Here is an 18,028-nt window from a genome sequence, read left to right as displayed (position 1 = left end):
TATATTATTATTATATTATATATATTATATTATTATTATTATTATTATTATTATTATATGTTATATTATTATTATTATTATATGTTATATTATTATTATTATTATATGTTATATTATTATTATTATTATATGTTATATTTTATTTATATTATATATATTATATTATTATTATTATATGTTATATTTTTATTTATATTATATATATTATATTATTATTATATGTTATATTTTTATTAATATTATATGTATATATATATATATATATATATATATATATATATATATTATAAACATTATTATACAGGGTGTCCATTTTTAATCGAAAAAGTGATTTTTCTCAATAACCGTTGAAGTTAGAATATATAATTTTTGTGTGAATTGTCAGTAACTCAGTACCGGGGGCCATTGTTGTACATAATGTTTATTGATTTTAAAATTTTGAAAAAATAAATTTTGATGTATTGGAGCTCGTCAAATTTTGCCAATGAGAAAAATGTAGAGCGATGTCGAAAACATAAGAATTACGTTTGGTCGTGTTGAAAACACAATCATTTTTCACGAAATTACACGCGTTTGAAAATTGACAACGGGTAAACAAAATAATTGGAAAAATCAAAAACTAGAATCTTTTGGATGCCGTGGAAGTCTTAAGACAATATTATTTTTAGGATGGACTAAATATTATTTTTATTTATTTAAATTAAATTTAATGAAAAATAACCGAAAGTCAAAAACAATATCCCCGAAATTAGATACGTGATATCTTGAAGGTTCCCCGAGTATTTACTGAACGAAAATGTTCTATTGTAATATAGCATTTAAATGGGTTAGAAATTTAGAATCTTGCATTAAATAAATAAAAATAATATTTAGTTCATCCTAAAAATAATATTGTCTTACGACTTCCACTGTATCCAAAAGATTTTAGTTTTTGATTTTTCCAATTATTTTGTTAACCCGTTAAGTCAATTTTCAAACGCGTGTAATTTCGTGAAAAATGATGGTTTTCAACGACCAAACGTTATTCTTATGTTTTCGACGTCGCTCTACATTTTTCTCATTGGCAATTTTTTTTTTAAATTTTAAAATATTATTTTAAAATCGATAAACATTATGTACAACAATGGCCCCCGGTACTGACAATTAACACAAAAAATTTCAAAATTCTAACTGCAACGGTTATTGATAAAAATAACTTTTTAGAATAAAAATGGACACCCTGTATTATATTAAAACATATTCCACACCTCCTACAGGGTTGCCACAATACCTGTAAAAACTGCAATTCGTATTAAAGTTAGGAAATTTTAAAATGGATCTAAAAATAAGAAAAGTCGAGAAATGTCAGGAAATTAAATTTTTGTTGCAAATAGTTCCTTAAAATTTTAAATTTTTGTCATCAATTAAGTCGGGGAAAAATCCCCGAAATTGGTTACGGAAAACCTGGAAAATGGTTTCAAAAAAGAAATCGTTACTAAAATATTGGTTCTCAAATTTTGGCGTACAATAAGTCAGGGAAAATCCCGAGAAATGGCTAGGGAAAACCAAGAAAAGTCAGGGAATTTGAAAAATTATGGGATCCTGGTCCTATATTTTTTACGCGTTCTTATAATTACATTATTGTCCTATGGTTCTATTTGTGTAATTGTTCGAGCTTCAACTGTTGCAATTATGTCTTTCCATATCAAAATCTACAAAGTTAGAATTTTTTAAATATTAGAAATATACATTTTCCAGTAATTTTAATGGAATTTATCATAAATTTTCCTTCATTATGTAAAACATCTCTCCTACAAAATCCTATAAATCGACTACAAATTTCCCATTATTCCTATCAGTTATTTTGGGGTTGAATGCTACGGACGAAAATATATTTATACTTTGGTCGGTTTTTGGTTAAAACCTTTATACTAAAATATACGTTGAAAGTAAATTTAACTTTGGTAAAAGTAAAATATTATAAATTATCTAAGCGTGTCAGGAAAAATCAGGGAATTGGAAATTTAAAAATAATGTGGCAAGCCTGTTATTAGCCATTGTACCCTTCAGGAACTAGTTCCCAAGGCTATTACCGTTAACCTTTACAAGGTTTTATGGAAAAGGGAAACCGAAGAACTGGGGGGAAAACCTTTCTTACTTGCAAACTCAACGCGGAAGGAGTGGTTCCCAGTTTTCTTCCAGTTAGAGGTCGATTTCTAAATGCCCTATTCTTGGCTCCAGAAAGCTGAAATGTGTAAATTTTAAATTATCCAAAAATGTATTATTATTATAATATTATACAGGGTCTTTTTTTTGCTCGGAAAAGTGTTTTTTTTTTCAAAAACTATTTATAGTACCGATTTCAAATTTGGAAGGTCAATTCTCTATACCGGGGGACATCAGTTTGAGAAATTTGAGCGTTTTCGGTAATGTTTTTCACCAATTTTGAAAAATTATTTTTCGACCACTAGGTGCGAGATAAAAAAATTCTATTATAAAGTTGTAGGCCGTCATCGAAAACCCTTAAAAATTGTTCACTCGACGAAAAACAATTTATTTATCAGTGAAAATTCAAGCTTGAAAAATTTACAAGTTGGTGAAGCCAAATTACGATTGTTTGAAACGATAATTGAAACCGAATTACCTAATCCAGTTGAAACTTTGGTTAAAAAAACGACCGGATTTAAAAAACACGAGGCTATAGGTCAATCCTAAACATGCATTGGGTATTTAAACGAAAACTTTGGAGATTATTATCAGTGTTTGATAATATTTCGAACAATGCCTCGTTATTCAGTAGCTGAGCGTACCGAGATAGTTGCCATTTACTATGGAGAAGCAGCGCAAAACCTTAGAAGAGTGACTGAAATCTTCGCAGAAAGACATCCAAATGGAGCACCATCTGTAAATACAGTAAGACGAGCAATTCACGATTTCAATCAATTTGGTAACTTGCAACCTAGGTTTCGCGGATTGGGTCAACCGGATTTAGACTTCGAGAACAATGTACTCGCGTAATTTGTGGCATATCCTCGTGGATAGGGAGAAATGGTCCAGTGCATTGGCCAGCAAGGTCACCTGACCTAACATCGCTGGATTATTTTCTCTGGGGATTCGTTAAAGCAAAGGTATACGCCACGCCCATTGAAACTAGGGAGGAACTCATTAGACGAATAATCAGTGCTTGCCGAGACGTCACACCAGAAATGGTAGAGAAAGCGTTTGAGAACTTAATTGTCCGCGCACAAACCTGTGTTGCAGCCAATGGTGATATTATTGAAAATGTTTTGTAAAAATTTATGTGAATAAAATATCTGCATTTAAAAACCAAACGTGTACATTTTTTCAAGTGTGAAAACTCTACTACGTTTGTATTAGACTTGTTCCCTTTTCAATTATCGTTTCAAACAATCGTAATTTGGCTTCACCAACTTGTAAATTTTTCAAGCTTGAATTTTCACTGATAAATAAGTTGTTTTTCGTCGAGTGAACAATTTTTAAGTGTTTTCGATGACGGCCTACAACTTTATAATAGAAATTTTTTATCTCGCACCTAGTGGTCGAAAAATAATTTTTCAAAATTGGTGAAAAACATTACCGAAAACGCTCAAATTTCTCAAACTGATGTCCCCCGGTATAGAGAATTGACCTTCCAAGTTTGAAATCGGTACTATAAATAGTTTTTGAAAAAAAACACTTTTCCGAGCAAAAAAAAAGACCCTGTATATATTATATTGTTATATGTTATATTATTATATTATATTATATTATATATATTATATGTTATGTTATGTTATGTTATATTATTATTATTATTTATTATATTATATTACATCATATTCCACAGTAATGGCCACATCTTATTGAATTAAGCTTTCGTGTATAGTTTTAACATAAAAACGCTAAAAATTGTGTTAGTTAATTTTTAATAAATCGGTTAATGTTTATCACCAACTAGTTTATTAAGGCTTTTGAATCGAACCCGTTTTAACAATTACATAATTTAATTATATTATCTTATTAAGCTGAACTTTCCTCTAGTGCTTAAAATAATTTTGATAATTCTAATAATAATAGTTAACGAGATATGTCCTAACTAAAGGGTAGTTTGGGCGCTTGCCTAACTTGTTTCGCTCTGGGGTCCGAATTAAAACGTAATAACTTAATTACTTTTAAATTTAAAATTGTCGAAATTATTTTAAGCACTAAACCAGAGGCTGTTCTACACTGAAATATTAATTTTAGAAGTGAAAATACAAAATTAAAAGATTTCAGCTTGAAATAGCGCGAAAGTAGACAATGGCCACTGGAGTCTTCCCCCTTAAACGCACTCTCCCCAGCTGAATTTTCTCACATAGGTAGCATTTAGTTGTTTTATGAAAAAGAGATTGCGCTGGAGTCTATCGCGACGCGTGCTACGAGCTGTTCCAATCTCATTTCAATCTTTATTGCGAAAGTCGAACCTTAGAGTAAAAGTATCTGTGGGAAGGAATGAACTATATGCCCCAAAGAGTTAGAAATCAGTCACTCCAGGGGGCTGAAAATCCTCTCTCCGCTACCTTTGGCTGTACAGCGTAGTTAGGGAAACCTCCGCTACTCTCATTGCCGCTACTATCTAATAGAGAAAATTGAAAGAAAATAAGTAGTCCCGAACTCGACGATAACACAAATTTTGTGCTTGCGAAAGTGCGTTTAAAGTTTCCTTCTAAATGTTGGGTTCTATGTAACCATTTTGTTAATCGCATAGTAGTGGGTTTATTTCTAATTTAGGTGCACCTATTTTAGAGTCGAAATTTAGATGGAATAGATCTATTTGCAAGACGTAATAAAAATCCAAATTCTATTTCTTCAATTTATTAGTCTTAATTGAATTCAATTAATTTTTGATTTATATACAAACGAGTAATTTTTTAAACAGATTTAAGGGACTAAATCGAAAAGATTTGTGCCCTTAAATTTAACGGTCGTTTTAAAAAAAATTATTTTATTCACGTATAATAGTTGAATATTTACTTGGTTTATTTTTAAAATTAATTTAAAAGTTCAACAATATAATTTATTATTGCTTGTTTGCAAACCAACGTAGTTCTTTTCGGGTAAGCTCGTGTGAAACTATAATAGGGGCGCGTCGTTACCAGCTTGTTCGCTTTCCTCGCCAGCTGTAACTGGAGGAACAGGTTTGTTACGTAAAGACGCCAAACGGGGAAAGTTGACACGCGCTGGCGATTAACGGAAAAGGTACCTCGCTCTCTTTTCAATTTTATCTAGGTCAACCTGAGAAGTAGAAAGTTCATTAAAAGGATTAAATCTTAAGTTTTGTAGTAACCGTCGATAGCTCAGTTGGTAGAGCGGTGGACTGTAGAGTTAACTCGTGGGGATCCATAGGCCGCTGGTTCAAATCCGGCTCGACGGATAATATATTTTATAAACTACAATTTAATTTAATTCATATTGAAATTTAAATTTTTTATAGTTTGAAATCTTTTAAAATTAAGTTTACGATTCTTAATAAAATAAAAAAGAACTTTAAAGTAAATATGACAGTAACTTGGATTAATTAATCCAAGGCGATAATGACCTCTGTTATTTAATATTCGCACCGCCATCTATCGTCTTTAAAATAATAAATTTTATTAATTTCTGTCAATTTTTGCCTTTTTTGGATATAATTATTTAGAAATTATATTCAATATTAAATAGAACTTTATTAAATAATAAAATTAAATTTATTTTATTTTACTCGTTAATTTTATATCTTATTTCAATTTCCGGGTATGTTAATTTGAAAATATGTACCCTTTATCCATAAATCCGATAATTTAGTTGAATTTAATTAAAATTGAAATGAAAGTAGTGAAACCGAATTTGAGAAAGGTATACAAATTTAAAAATACATTTTAAATTTAATTTTAAATAAAATATTGTTCGTTGAGCAGGTTACTTCAGTAAAAATATATTATATTATATTATATTTCAATTAAATATGAAATAAAAAAGTGTTGTCCGTCGAGCCGGATTTGAACCAGCGGCCTATGGATGCCCACGAGTCAACTCTACAGTCCACCGCTCTACCAACTGAGCTATCGACGGTTGATAAAATGTTTCTTAAGAATTCTCTTTCTGGGGAATTGCTTATCTAGGTCGCCAAATATTCTCGAATTCGCATAGCTTAGTTTGAAGTCGGTTAAGTTTTGCCTTAGCGCGAAAAACCCCCAAAATGACCGTTATTTTTGGTTTTAACCAGGTTTTTGTGGTTTAAACCATGTTATTTTAAAACACTGGTTTATATAACTTCTAAACTGTTTTTTCGCTTGTGTTAATTTTTCTAACTAAAATTTAATCACCGAAGTTATTTATATTCCCAGATTTAAAAAAATGAACTTTTTTTATTTTATTTTTATATTTTTTCGTTCGTAGCTTCGGCTATGGCCGCCATTTTGTGTGGGATTTTTTCTCTATGGGAAAAAGCATAGGTGACGTCGTGTCACGTGATACTGAAATCACTGTATACATGGAATCAACTAACGCTAGCATTAGGTGGTTCCTTGGTCTATACATGGGCCAAATAATGATATCATTATTTGGCCCATGGTCTATACTTAATTTTACTAGCACTATTTTTTTAACGCGGAAGGAGAAAAAATTTTGGTAATACGGAACTTTAAAAAACACGTGGTCATTTCGCGGAAATTCGGATTTCGATATCGGTCGCGACGGACGGAGTTTTTGTCACCTTGGCCTAATTTTCTTTTATTGGAATTTAATTAGAATTAATATGGGAAGTGGTTCTTGTTCAACGAATTGTCTTACTGATTGATTTTCTTTTCGTCTATCATGTATTTTATTATTACCATTAATTTCATTGATCGACATTGTTAAAACCGAAAATATAAAACAGACCAGACTTGGAAATAGTCCTGTCGCCAATGGTTCTTAAAAAAAAATCAGGGGGCCCTTAAAATAAATCATTTGAAAGGGGGTTGCGGGCCACCGGGGCCACCAAATTTAATAAAAATATCTATAAAATATATTTCCGGAAAATATTTTTTACGCCGTCTCAGAAACGCTGTTTTCCAACCCTAATCTAGAGCGAAATCTAGCATTAAAGCTCACGTTTTAAAGTCAATAAATGTTTGCGTAAGTAACGTAACCAATTTGTATTCCCGATTTTCCCTCCCCAATTTTAATTTTCCCCCCATTCCACTTATTTGAAAATCTTTGACTCTTTCATAAAAACACAAGCTTAGATACGATCTGTGCCTAGTCGATTCAATAATACAAAAGTCTCGCCAGAAACGAAGTTTTAGTTTCGGTTATGTACAAATATTTTGGCCAAGAAGTCGTTTTGGTTTTAGTTTCTTAGAGCTGTGGTATGAAAATAGTTCTTTTTATAAACTAACGTGGCCTTCTTGTTGAAATGTTGCTCTTACGTCATAGTCTCTTACTTTGACAAGCCTACGAGCGCGCGCTACCGCGAGGAATATAGCTTTTTCTAGAGCGCGTGCTCTTCAAACTGTCATAAGTCGAAATCATTCGGTATTTTACTTAAGCGTATTATGGCACTTATGGTACTTATATCGAGTGTATTAAAATTTAAGTAGGAAACCCACATTAAGGCTTTTTCAATTTATTTCAAGCCAGGAATTTTTACCTCTACAATTACGATGGAATCCACGTTGAAAAATAAATTTTTGATTAACTAAAACGTAGGTAGTCATTTTCCCAGGGCTCCCACCACTGCCACCAGGTCCTTCAAATACCCAAAATGATTATTTTTCTTCAAGGTCCCTAATCTGCCGTAAAATCGGGGTTTGGTCCCTAAAGTACCCTATTTTCATGAAATTCAGGGAAACCATCGTAGGCTTAAAATATTTTTATGCGTCAGACTGTTTACAAAATAGTACACAAGGTGGCGCCACAAGCTTGGTAACATAATTAAATTGTAGTACAGAGCCTCCCTTTTAGGTTGGACTATTTAAAGAATATATAAATACCAAGTCAGTTTTGGAATTTAGTTCAAATAAAGATCTCGTTTTGTTTTACATTTGGTTCCAAATTTTAAACATTTGATCCCTATTTTACCATATTTTTATTGCCAAAAGTAAATATTCTCACTATTTTTCTAAAGATTTTCCCTAAAGACGTTTTTAGTTGTGAAATAATTATTTTGAAAGTATTTTCATTATTTATTTTGTTTTATTCCTTAGTTTATTTTTTTTTAATTCCGGTTATGTAAATTTCAAATATTGGTTGAGTTGGACAAACAACTTGTTTGCCTGTGCTTCTTTTTAAATATTTCCAAAGCTGATTTTTTTCTCCATCAAAGTTCAGGCAGCATGCAAAACCGTTCTGGGTGGTTTTATTGAAGCGATTTGATAGTTAAATAAATAATACGAGTTAATTTAATTTTTAATTAAAAATATTAAAGAAATCGTTAATAATTTAAATTTAATTTGATAAAAATGCAGATAAATCAAAAGTTTAAGTAATTAGAAACCGGAATAGAATTTAATTTAAATTAAATGTGATATAAAAAAGTTGTCCGTCGAGCCGGATTTGAACCAGCGGCCTATGGATGCCCACGAGTCAACTCTACAGTCCACCGCTCTACCAACTGAGCTATCGACGGTTGATAAACTATGTGTCTTAAGTTCCTCTTTGGGGAAATTCGTTATCTAGGTCGCCAAATATGTTAGTTTGAAGTCGGTTAAGTTTTGCCTTAGCGCCGGGTTGGGAAAATCCCAAAATAAGCTTTGGTTTGGTTTTAACCAGGTTTTTGTGGTTTAAACCAGGTTATTTTAAAACACTGGTTTATATTACTTTTAAACTGTTTTTCGCTGTTGTTAATTATTCTGAATTGTACACACTGTTCTTTATTACCTAAAATTTAATTTGAGTAAAAAAATTAAGTACCAAAATTATATGCCTAGATTAAAAAAAATTAAAGTACCAAAATTATATGCCTAGATTAAAAAAATTAACTTATTTATTTTCTGGGTCTATACTTAAAAAGATTACACTTCTTTGTGAATATTTCACTCTCTTTAATATCTTTGTTAAAGACTTTAAACAAAAACACAAGTTTAGATACGTTCTCTTTGACTAGTCGATTCAATAATACAAAAGTCTCGCCAGAAACGAAGTTTTAGTTTCTGTTATGTACAAATATTTTGGCCAAGAAGACTTTTGGTTTTAGTTTCATAGAGTTTAGGTAAGAAAATGTGAAAATAATTTAGAGTGAATGTTAAAGAAATAATAAGAGTTAAGTTAATGAAAAATAGTAAAGAAATAGTAAGTTATTTTTCATTAAGTTAATGAAAAATATTAAAGAAATAGTAACGTAAATTAAATTTGATAAAAATGCAGATGAATCAAAAGTTTGAACAATTAGAAACCGAAATAGAATTTAATTTAATTTAAATTTAATATGAAATAAAAAAAGTTTTGTCCGTCGAGCCGGATTTGAACCAGCGGCCTATGGATGCCCACGAGTCAACTCTACAGTCCACCGCTCTACCAACTGAGCTATCGACGGCTGATATACTATGCCTCTTAAGATTTCTTTTTCTGGGGAATTCGTTATCTAGGTCACCAAATATTCTCGAACTTGCTCGGGATAACGTGCTATAATACGAGTTTTATTGTACAGGAAGTATAAAGTGTAATCACTTTTTGGACCCTTTGTGTTGCGCAAACAATTTAAATTTGAAAGTACCACAATTAAATTTTAGATAAACAATCAAGTTTCGGAATAGTCGCCTTTTTTCAATTTCGGAATAGTTGCCTTTTTTTCAATTTCGGAATAGTTGCCTTTTTTTCAATTTCGGAATAGTTGCCGTTTTTCAATTTCGGAATAGTTGCCTTTTTTGAATTTCGGAATAGTTGCCTTTTTTCAATTTCGGAATAGTTGCCTTTTTTCAATTTCGGAATAGTTGCCTTTTTTCAATTTCGGAATAGTTGCCTTTTTTCAATTTCGGAATAGTTGCCTTTTTTCAATTTCGGAATAGTCGCCTTTTTTCAATTTCGGAATAGTCGCCTTTTTTCAATTTCGGAATAGTTGCCTTTTTTCAATTTCGGAATAGTTGCCTTTTTTTCAATTTCGGAATAGTTGCCTTTTTTTCAATTTCGGAATAGTTGCCTTTTTTTCAATTTCGGAATAGTTGCCTTTTTTGAATTTCGGAATAGTCGCCTTTTTTCAATTTCGGAATAGTTGCCTTTTTTTCAATTTCGGAATAGTTGCCTTTTTTTCAATTTCGGAATAGTTGCCGTTTTTCAATTTCGGAATAGTTGCCTTTTTTGAATTTCGGAATAGTTGCCTTTTTTCAATTTCGGAATAGTTGCCTTTTTTCAATTTCGGAATAGTTGCCTTTTTTCAATTTCGGAATAGTCGCCTTTTTTCAATTTCGGAATAGTTGCCTTTTTTCAATTTCGGAATAGTCGCCTTTTTTCAATTTCGGAATAGTCGCCTTTTTTCAATTTCGGAATAGTTGCCTTTTTTCAATTTCGGAATAGTTGCCTTTTTTTCAATTTCGGAATAGTTGCCTTTTTTTCAATTTCGGAATAGTTGCCGTTTTTCAATTTCGGAATAGTTGCCTTTTTTGAATTTCGGAATAGTTGCCTTTTTTCAATTTCGGAATAGTTGCCTTTTTTCAATTTCGGAATAGTTGCCTTTTTTCAATTTCGGAATAGTTGCCTTTTTTCAATTTCGGAATAGTTGCCTTTTTTCAATTTCGGAATAGTTGCCTTTTTTCAATTTCGGAATAGTTGCCTTTTTTCAATTTCGGAATAGTTGCCTTTTTTCAATTTCGGAATAGTTGCCTTTTTCAATTTCGGAATAGTTGCCTTTTTCAATTTCGGAATAGTCGCCTTTTTTCAATTTCGGAATAGTTGCCTTTTTTCAATTTCGGAATAGTTGCCTTTTTTCAATTTCGGAATAGTCGCCTTTTTTCAATTTCGGAATAGTTGCCTTTTTTCAATTTCGGAATAGTCGCCTTTTTTCAATTTCGGAATAGTCGCCTTTTTTCAATTTCGGAATAGTTGCCTTTTTTCAATTTCGGAATAGTCGCCTTTTTTCAATTTCGGAATAGTCGCCTTTTTTCAATTTCGGAATAGTCGCCTTTTTTCAATTTCGGAATAGTTGCCTTTTTTCAATTTCGGAATAGTTGCCTTTTTTCAATTTCGGAATAGTTGCCTTTTTTCAATTTCGGAATAGTCGCCTTTTTTCAATTTCGGAATAGTCGCCTTTTTTCAATTTCGGAATAGTCGCCTTTTTTCAATTTCGGAATAGTCGCCTTTTTTCAATTTCGGAATAGTCGCCTTTTTTCAATTTCGGAATAGTCGCCTTTTTTCAATTTCGGAATAGTTGCCTTTTTTCAATTTCGGAATAGTTGCCTTTTTCAATTTCGGAATAGTTGCCTTTTTTCAATTTCGGAATAGTTGCCTTTTTCAATTTCGGAATAGTTGCCTTTTTCAATTTCGGAATAGTTGCCTTTTTTTTTCAATTTCGGAATAGTTGCCTTTTTCAATTTCGGAAGAGTTGCCGTTAAATTTAATTTAACTACCAAAAACCTCTGCATTCACCATTTATATTTATCCAACCGCACTTCGAAGCTATCGATGGCCGACTTTACTAAAATGAGTCCCCTCTAATATAATTCGCCTTAAGTACCAGTCGTTTTCGGTTTGAAGTATAGATATTAAGGGATATTTTATATATCGGGTTCTATCGGTACAAACAATTCAGGTAAAGTATCGGTTTGGAAAAATGTTGGTGTGTTATTTCATTTCCGATATCGATAAATATCGGTTTCTTGTTACCGCCATTATCGGTATCGTTTATTTTAAACCTCGCTTTTCAGCAATTCTGAGCGATATTTTCTGTTCTGACGGTGGAAATATCATTTTTTAGTTTTTAGCCTCATCCCCTCTGGTTATAGAAGGGAAAGCGGATGTTTTTGTCGATGCTGTCGTTGGTGGTGTAAGTGAATACAGAGCTCTAGCGCTAAACGTTGAATTATCTTTAACGGCAATTGCCAGAGATCTAATTAAGGTGTCGTTTCATAGGTATTATTTCCCTTTTATCTAACCATGTCAATGCCGCGCCATTTTTAATAACCAAAGGGGGGGGGGATTTCATCCCTGAAATGAAAATGCGACCTACAAGGCTCCGAATGGGACCGCGTTAAGAAGGAAGACTACAATGGCCGTTGTCTACTTTCGCGCTATTTCAAGCTGAACTCTTAATTTTGTATTTTAACTTATAAAATTAATATTTCAGTGTAGAACAGCCTCTTGTTAAGTGACTAAAATAATTTTGACAGTTTTAAATTTAAAAGTAATTAAGTTATTACGTTTTAATTCGGACCCCCGGAGCTAAACAAGTTGGGCAAGCGCCCAAACTACCCTTTAGTTAGGACCTTATATCTCGTTAGCTATTGATATTAGAATTATCAAAATTATTTCAGCCTAATGAGAAAATATAATTCAATTACGTAATTGTTAAAACAGAAACGTTCAGCTTGAACGAAAAAGAGGCTTTTACTGTATTCTTCCCCCTTAAAACAAGTGTCCGGTGTTATACACGGCAATTTAACCCGGCCACCGGTAATAGGCGAAACTATAAAGTCCAGGAGGGTTGAAAATATGGTAGTCAGGTGACTTTGTAGAGAACTGCAGCGCCATCTATCCTAAGAACGACGAACTATTATTCATTTTATTTTGCTAATGGCGGTTTAAATTTTGATCGATTCATCTAAATTATCTAAATATTATTATTATATAAAACATTTTGTAATTGAAAAGTTAATTAGCTGTCTTTAGTATCTGGAAATAATATTTTTTTCTTTGTCGTCGCACGGCCAACTATGAACATGAGTTACCAAATTATTTTAAACACTAGAGGAAGGTTCAGCCTAATAAGTAAAATATAATTCAATTATGTAATTGTTAAAACAGAAACGTTCAGCTTGAACGAAAAAGAGGCTTTTACTGTATTCTCCACCCTTAAAACAAGTGTCCCGTGTTATACACGGCAATTTAACCCGGCCACCGGTAATAGGCGAAACTATAAAGTCCAGGAGGGTTGAAAATATGGTAGTTAGGCAAGGTTTTTAAAAGTAGTCAGGTGACTTTGTGGAGAACTGCAGCGCCATCTATCCTAAGAACTACGAACTATTATTCATTTTATTTTGCTAATGGCGGTTAAAATTTTGATCGATTCATCTAAATTATATTATTATTATTATTATTATTATTATTATTATTATTAATAATAATAATAATAATAATAATAATAATAATAATAATAATAATAATAATAATAATATTATTATTATTATATAAAACATTTTGAAATAGAAAAGTTAATTAGCTGTCTTTAGGATCTGGAAATAATTTTTTTTTGTCGTCGCACGGCCAACTATGAACATGGGTTACCAAATCGAAGTTGGCTGTGAAATGGTAGTCACGTTATTTTATTTTCCTGTTTTAACAAGTTGGTTAAGACCAAATTTACTTTATAGTTTGGCCTATTGACTTTTGCCCGTGTGGTTTCCTGGGTATTAGCTTAGCTGATTATTAATATTATTATTATTAATTTAGATTGCAGCCGACTGTTTTTGACATCTAAATCTCTCGGGACTATAGGGCGAGTGTAGGCAATTGTTTTGAATATAATTATACCCCCGTGAAAAATGTTTCGTGGAGGGGCAAAATTATTCTCTTCGAACATCATCAATTTAGAAAGTCGCCCCGGGAAGTCGGCTCATTTGCCAATTCGGCTAAATCTACGTCTTCCGCTTTTTTCTATTTTAGAATTTAGAACGTAATTAAAGTAGGCAAACTTGAGCAGAATGATTTGTTCGAGGATACAGGGAAACAGGCCTGTTCGAACGAGCCAACATTTAGCGAAATACGATAGGGGCTTGGCACTATGACGTCATAGAACGTCACTTCCACGTTTCATATAGAGTATTTAATTTAATTCCGGAAAAATAAAATGCGGAAAATTTTCCGAATTGATAATCGGTTTAAAGCTAGTCTAGAGGCGAAAATGCCGCTTTATTTAAATTTGTAAACAATATATTATACTTTTTTATTTTTTTTTCGGAAAAATTTGGAAATGTTTTCGGAAAAATTTGGAAATGTTTTCGGAAAAAAGGCCTCTGTCATTTTCAATCTCGATACATTTAAATCTAATAATATTCATAATTTAATTTTCGATTGAAGTAAAATTTTAAAATATTTACTTCTGCTAATTGACTTGTTTTTGTAACAGCACTGGTATTACTGTAATTGTTACCATAAATTAAATAGTTCCTATAAGCATGACACACCCTAACTAATAAAAAATTCAACGGAATATGCGATTAACTTTTAGAACAAAGTATTATTTGAAATCCTTACAATTAACGGAAATCTTTCAGAGTCATACTTATAGTTATATACTACTTAATATTAATATTTCCGATTTTAAGTAAAATTAATGAAAATATAAATTAAAATTTATATTTTGTATTGCACAGGTTAAACCATAAGTCTATAAGAATTTACCATAAGTATGACACTTCCTAGTCTTAACTCGCGAACGTTTTACTGAGTGCTGTTTATAAGCGATACGTTATAACGGGCTTCGTTACCGTTTTGCATTAGCTCACTCTCGCGTCTCACGTAGCCTTCGACAGCGCCTCGCTAGGGGGCGATTTTCTTGTGATGACGTCGCTGTTAACATTTTCCCGGGTTACTTAATTATGAAAGCATATTATAAACTTACGGTATTACCGATTGAGTAATTTTCCTCTCCGGTTACCGAGCCGTAGCTTCTCTGCAAGGCTATGAATTTAAAACAGCGTCGTGCCAATGCGAACAGGCGTCTGGAGAAGATTGAAACTAAGACATAAAAAGAATGGATCCCATTTCGCTTTGTGCGGCCTTAATGCTTTTTGAATGTAAATTTAATTGACTCAGATTACCCACGCTTACATTCTCGCCGTCGTTCGCTCTTCTTCAACTTTTCGCTGATAAATTACTCGCTTTTTTCTCATTATTAATCGCCAGGTTAAGATTCAGGAGTACATCGAGCGTGTCAGCCTTTATCAGTGGTATTTCGTAAGCCTATCTACGTCCCAACTGCGTGCATTGACGTTCCAATCTCTCTTATTTTTAAAAGTTTCGGTGGTTTTGATAACCCGAATTTTGCTTCCACTACCCCCCTAATAAAACGTCAGGGGCAAGGTTTTGTTCGGCGATGTCAATAACGAGCCTTTGCCTGAATTAAACATGAACCTTTTGGGCGTCCGTGCCCTTTGAGAGCCACGAAATATTCATTTTCCGGTAGCTCTTTTCTTTTTTAACCACAGTTCTACGGGATTTGTGTTTACTAGCTGGGCCCACGTACATTGTATCCGATGCCGCAGTATTCCACGTAACTCTTCAACAATTAGGTCTAGTAGGGTCGATGATATATCAATCGAATGAATTCTGCTCGAAAGCTAAATTAAGTTCCTTTCTGAGAATTCTGCTCGAAAGCTAAATTAAGTTCCTTTCTGAGACTTCTGCTCGAAAGCTAAATAAAGTTCCTTTCTGAGAATTCTGCTCGAAAGCTAAATAAAGTTCCTTTCTGAGAATTCTGCTCGAAAGCTAAATAAAGTTCCTTTCTGAGAATTCTGCTCGAAAGCTAAATTAAGTTCCTTTCTGAGAATTCTGCTCGAAAGCTAAATTAAGTTCCTTTCTGAGAATTCTGCTCGAAAGCTAAATTAAGTTCCTTTCTGAGATTTTTGCTCGAAAGCTAAATTAAGTTCCTTTCTGAGATTTTTGCTCGAAAGCTAAATTAAGTTCCTTTCTGAGAATTCTGCTCGAAAGCTAAATTAAGTTCCTTTCTGAGAATTCTGCTCGAAAGCTAAATTAAGTTCCTTTCTGAGAATTCTGCTCGAAAGCTAAATTAAGTTCCTTTCTGAGAATTCTGCTCGAAAGCTAAATTAAGTTCCTTTCTGAGAATTCTGCTCGAAAGCTAAATTAAGTTCCTTTCTGAGAATTCTGCTCGAAAGCTAAATTAAGTTCCTTTCTGAGAATTCTGCTCGAAAGCTAAATTAAGTTCCTTTCTGAGAATTCTGCTCGAAAGCTAAATTAAGTTCCTTTCTGAGAATTTTGCTCGAAAGCTAAATTAAGTTCCTTTCTGAGAATTCTGCTCGAAAGCTAAATTAAGTTCCTTTCTGAGAATTCTGCTCGAAAGCTAAATTAAGTTCCTTTCTGAGAATTCTGCTCGAAAGCTAAATTAAGTAACTTTCTGAGAATTCTGCTCGAAAGCTAAATTAAGTTCCTTTCTGAGAATTCTGCTCGAAAGCTAAATTAAGTTCCTTTCTGAGAATTCTGCTCGAAAGCTAAATTAAGTTCCTTTCTGAGAATTCTGCTCGAAAGCTAAATTAAGTTCCTTTCTGAGAATTCTGCTCGAAAGCTAAATTAAGTTCCTTTCTGAGAATTCTGCTCGAAAGCTAAATTAAGTTCCTTTCTGAGAATTTTGCTCGAAAGCTAAATTAAGTTCCTTTCTGAGAATTTTGCTCGAAAGCTAAATTAAGTTCCTTTCTGAGAATTTTGCTCGGAAGCTAAATTAAGTTCCTTTCTGAGAATTCTGCTCGAAAGCTAAATTAAGTTCCTTTCTGAGAATTCTGCTCGAAAGCTAAATAAAGTGAACTTTCATTAACATTACTATGGCTAGTGTCGTATATAAAAAAATTTCTAACTTATAGAACTAAAAATGAACGTTCGTTTTTTGCATCTCTCAGAAATCCAACCATGTTTGAAATCCCGTGCAATCCAGCCGCGGGATAAAATAACCCAGAAAGAGAAAAGGTATCTTTTGGGCCAGGCTGAAAAGCGGCTCTATTTTTCCCAGAGCGAACCTCGTCCATCCTTCCAAATAACCGCACTCCGAAACAAAACATAAAAATGCTTGAAGTTTTTCTTGTTCTCACGGAATGACTAGCTTATCATGGTACTTCGGTAAGTACTTCTCAAAGCCTCCGCTTTGAGTCTGAGAGACTTTATCATCTGGCCTCGGAGTATTTTGCCAAGTTAGTTTGCCTCTTTATGTTTTCGTCGGAGTTTAATCTGTCGACTCTTGGGATCCGCCATCGCTTTGATATTTCCCCCAGATGAACCCTCCCTTCAGCTATTTTTGAAAGTATTGTTTTGGTAGCCGCATTGTGGTTGCGTTAAAAGGGCTCGCTTTCGAATGCGGAAGGGGAATTCATACGTGACTTTACTAGGAGTGCTTATACTGTATATTTGCATTTGAACAGGAATTCATATGAGACTACTAGGAAGGCGTTTTACGTGTACTTTCATTTGATCAGGAATTCATAAGAGACTATTAGGAAGGCGTTTTACGTGTACTTGCATTTGATCAGGAATTCATACGAGACTACTAGGAAGGCGTTTTACGTGTACTTGCATTTGATCAGGAATTCATACGAGACTACTAGGAAGGCGTTTTACGTGTACTTTCATTTGATCAGGAATTCATACGAGACTACTAGGAAGGCGTTTTACGTGTACTTTCATTTGATCAGGAATTCATACGAGACTACTAGGAAGGCGTTTTACGTGTACTTTCATTTGATCAGGAATTCATACGAGACTACTAGGAAGGCGTTTTACGTGTACTTTCATTTGATCAGGAATTCATACGAGACTACTAGGAAGGCGTTTTACGTGTACTTTCATTTGATCAGGAATTCATACGAGACTACTAGGAAGGCGTTTTACGTGTACTTTCATTTGATCAGGAATTCATATGAGACTGCTATTTGAATTGAAGTTTAAAAATAAATAAATACTTAATTATAAAAAAAACCAAAAAACTTAATAAAACTCCCAAAGTCCCAACATTATTAAATGAGCCCAAAAATAATTCCTAGTAATCAGTATGAGTTCATGATGATAAACAATATCGTTAAATTGTAATTGTCTATTACATAAAAAGTGAAAGTCAAACCGTTCCTAGTAGTCGCGTACGAATTCCCTCGTCCTGGAAAATCGATAATTACGTCAAAGC

The 18,028-nt window shown here is 32.8% G+C and overlaps 1 protein-coding gene and 4 non-coding genes across 9 annotated transcripts in view; 2 read left to right on the top strand and 3 right to left on the bottom strand.

Annotated features, from left to right (window-relative positions):
• Pkc53E (Protein C kinase 53E) overlaps window positions 1-18,028 on the top strand; it is a 253,932-nt gene that overhangs the window by 125,805 nt on the left and 110,099 nt on the right. The gene's annotated exons all lie outside the window — the stretch shown is intronic.
• On the top strand, window positions 5,305-5,392 carry TRNAY-GUA (transfer RNA tyrosine (anticodon GUA)). Its single transcript is given in 2 exon segments — window positions 5,305-5,341; window positions 5,357-5,392. It is a non-coding gene; the product is annotated as a tRNA-Tyr (tRNA).
• TRNAY-GUA (transfer RNA tyrosine (anticodon GUA)) lies at window positions 5,982-6,069 on the bottom strand. Its single transcript is given in 2 exon segments — window positions 5,982-6,017; window positions 6,033-6,069. It is a non-coding gene; the product is annotated as a tRNA-Tyr (tRNA).
• Window positions 8,521-8,608, bottom strand: TRNAY-GUA (transfer RNA tyrosine (anticodon GUA)). Its single transcript is given in 2 exon segments — window positions 8,521-8,556; window positions 8,572-8,608. It is a non-coding gene; the product is annotated as a tRNA-Tyr (tRNA).
• TRNAY-GUA (transfer RNA tyrosine (anticodon GUA)) lies at window positions 9,427-9,514 on the bottom strand. Its single transcript is given in 2 exon segments — window positions 9,427-9,462; window positions 9,478-9,514. It is a non-coding gene; the product is annotated as a tRNA-Tyr (tRNA).

This window comes from Leiobunum rupestre, chromosome 1 (assembly GCF_980474605.1).
Source record: "Leiobunum rupestre chromosome 1, qqLeiRupe1.1.hap1, whole genome shotgun sequence".
Classification (NCBI taxonomy): domain Eukaryota; kingdom Metazoa; phylum Arthropoda; class Arachnida; order Opiliones; family Sclerosomatidae; genus Leiobunum; species Leiobunum rupestre.
This window is presented reverse-complemented; position numbering and strand designations above follow the sequence as displayed.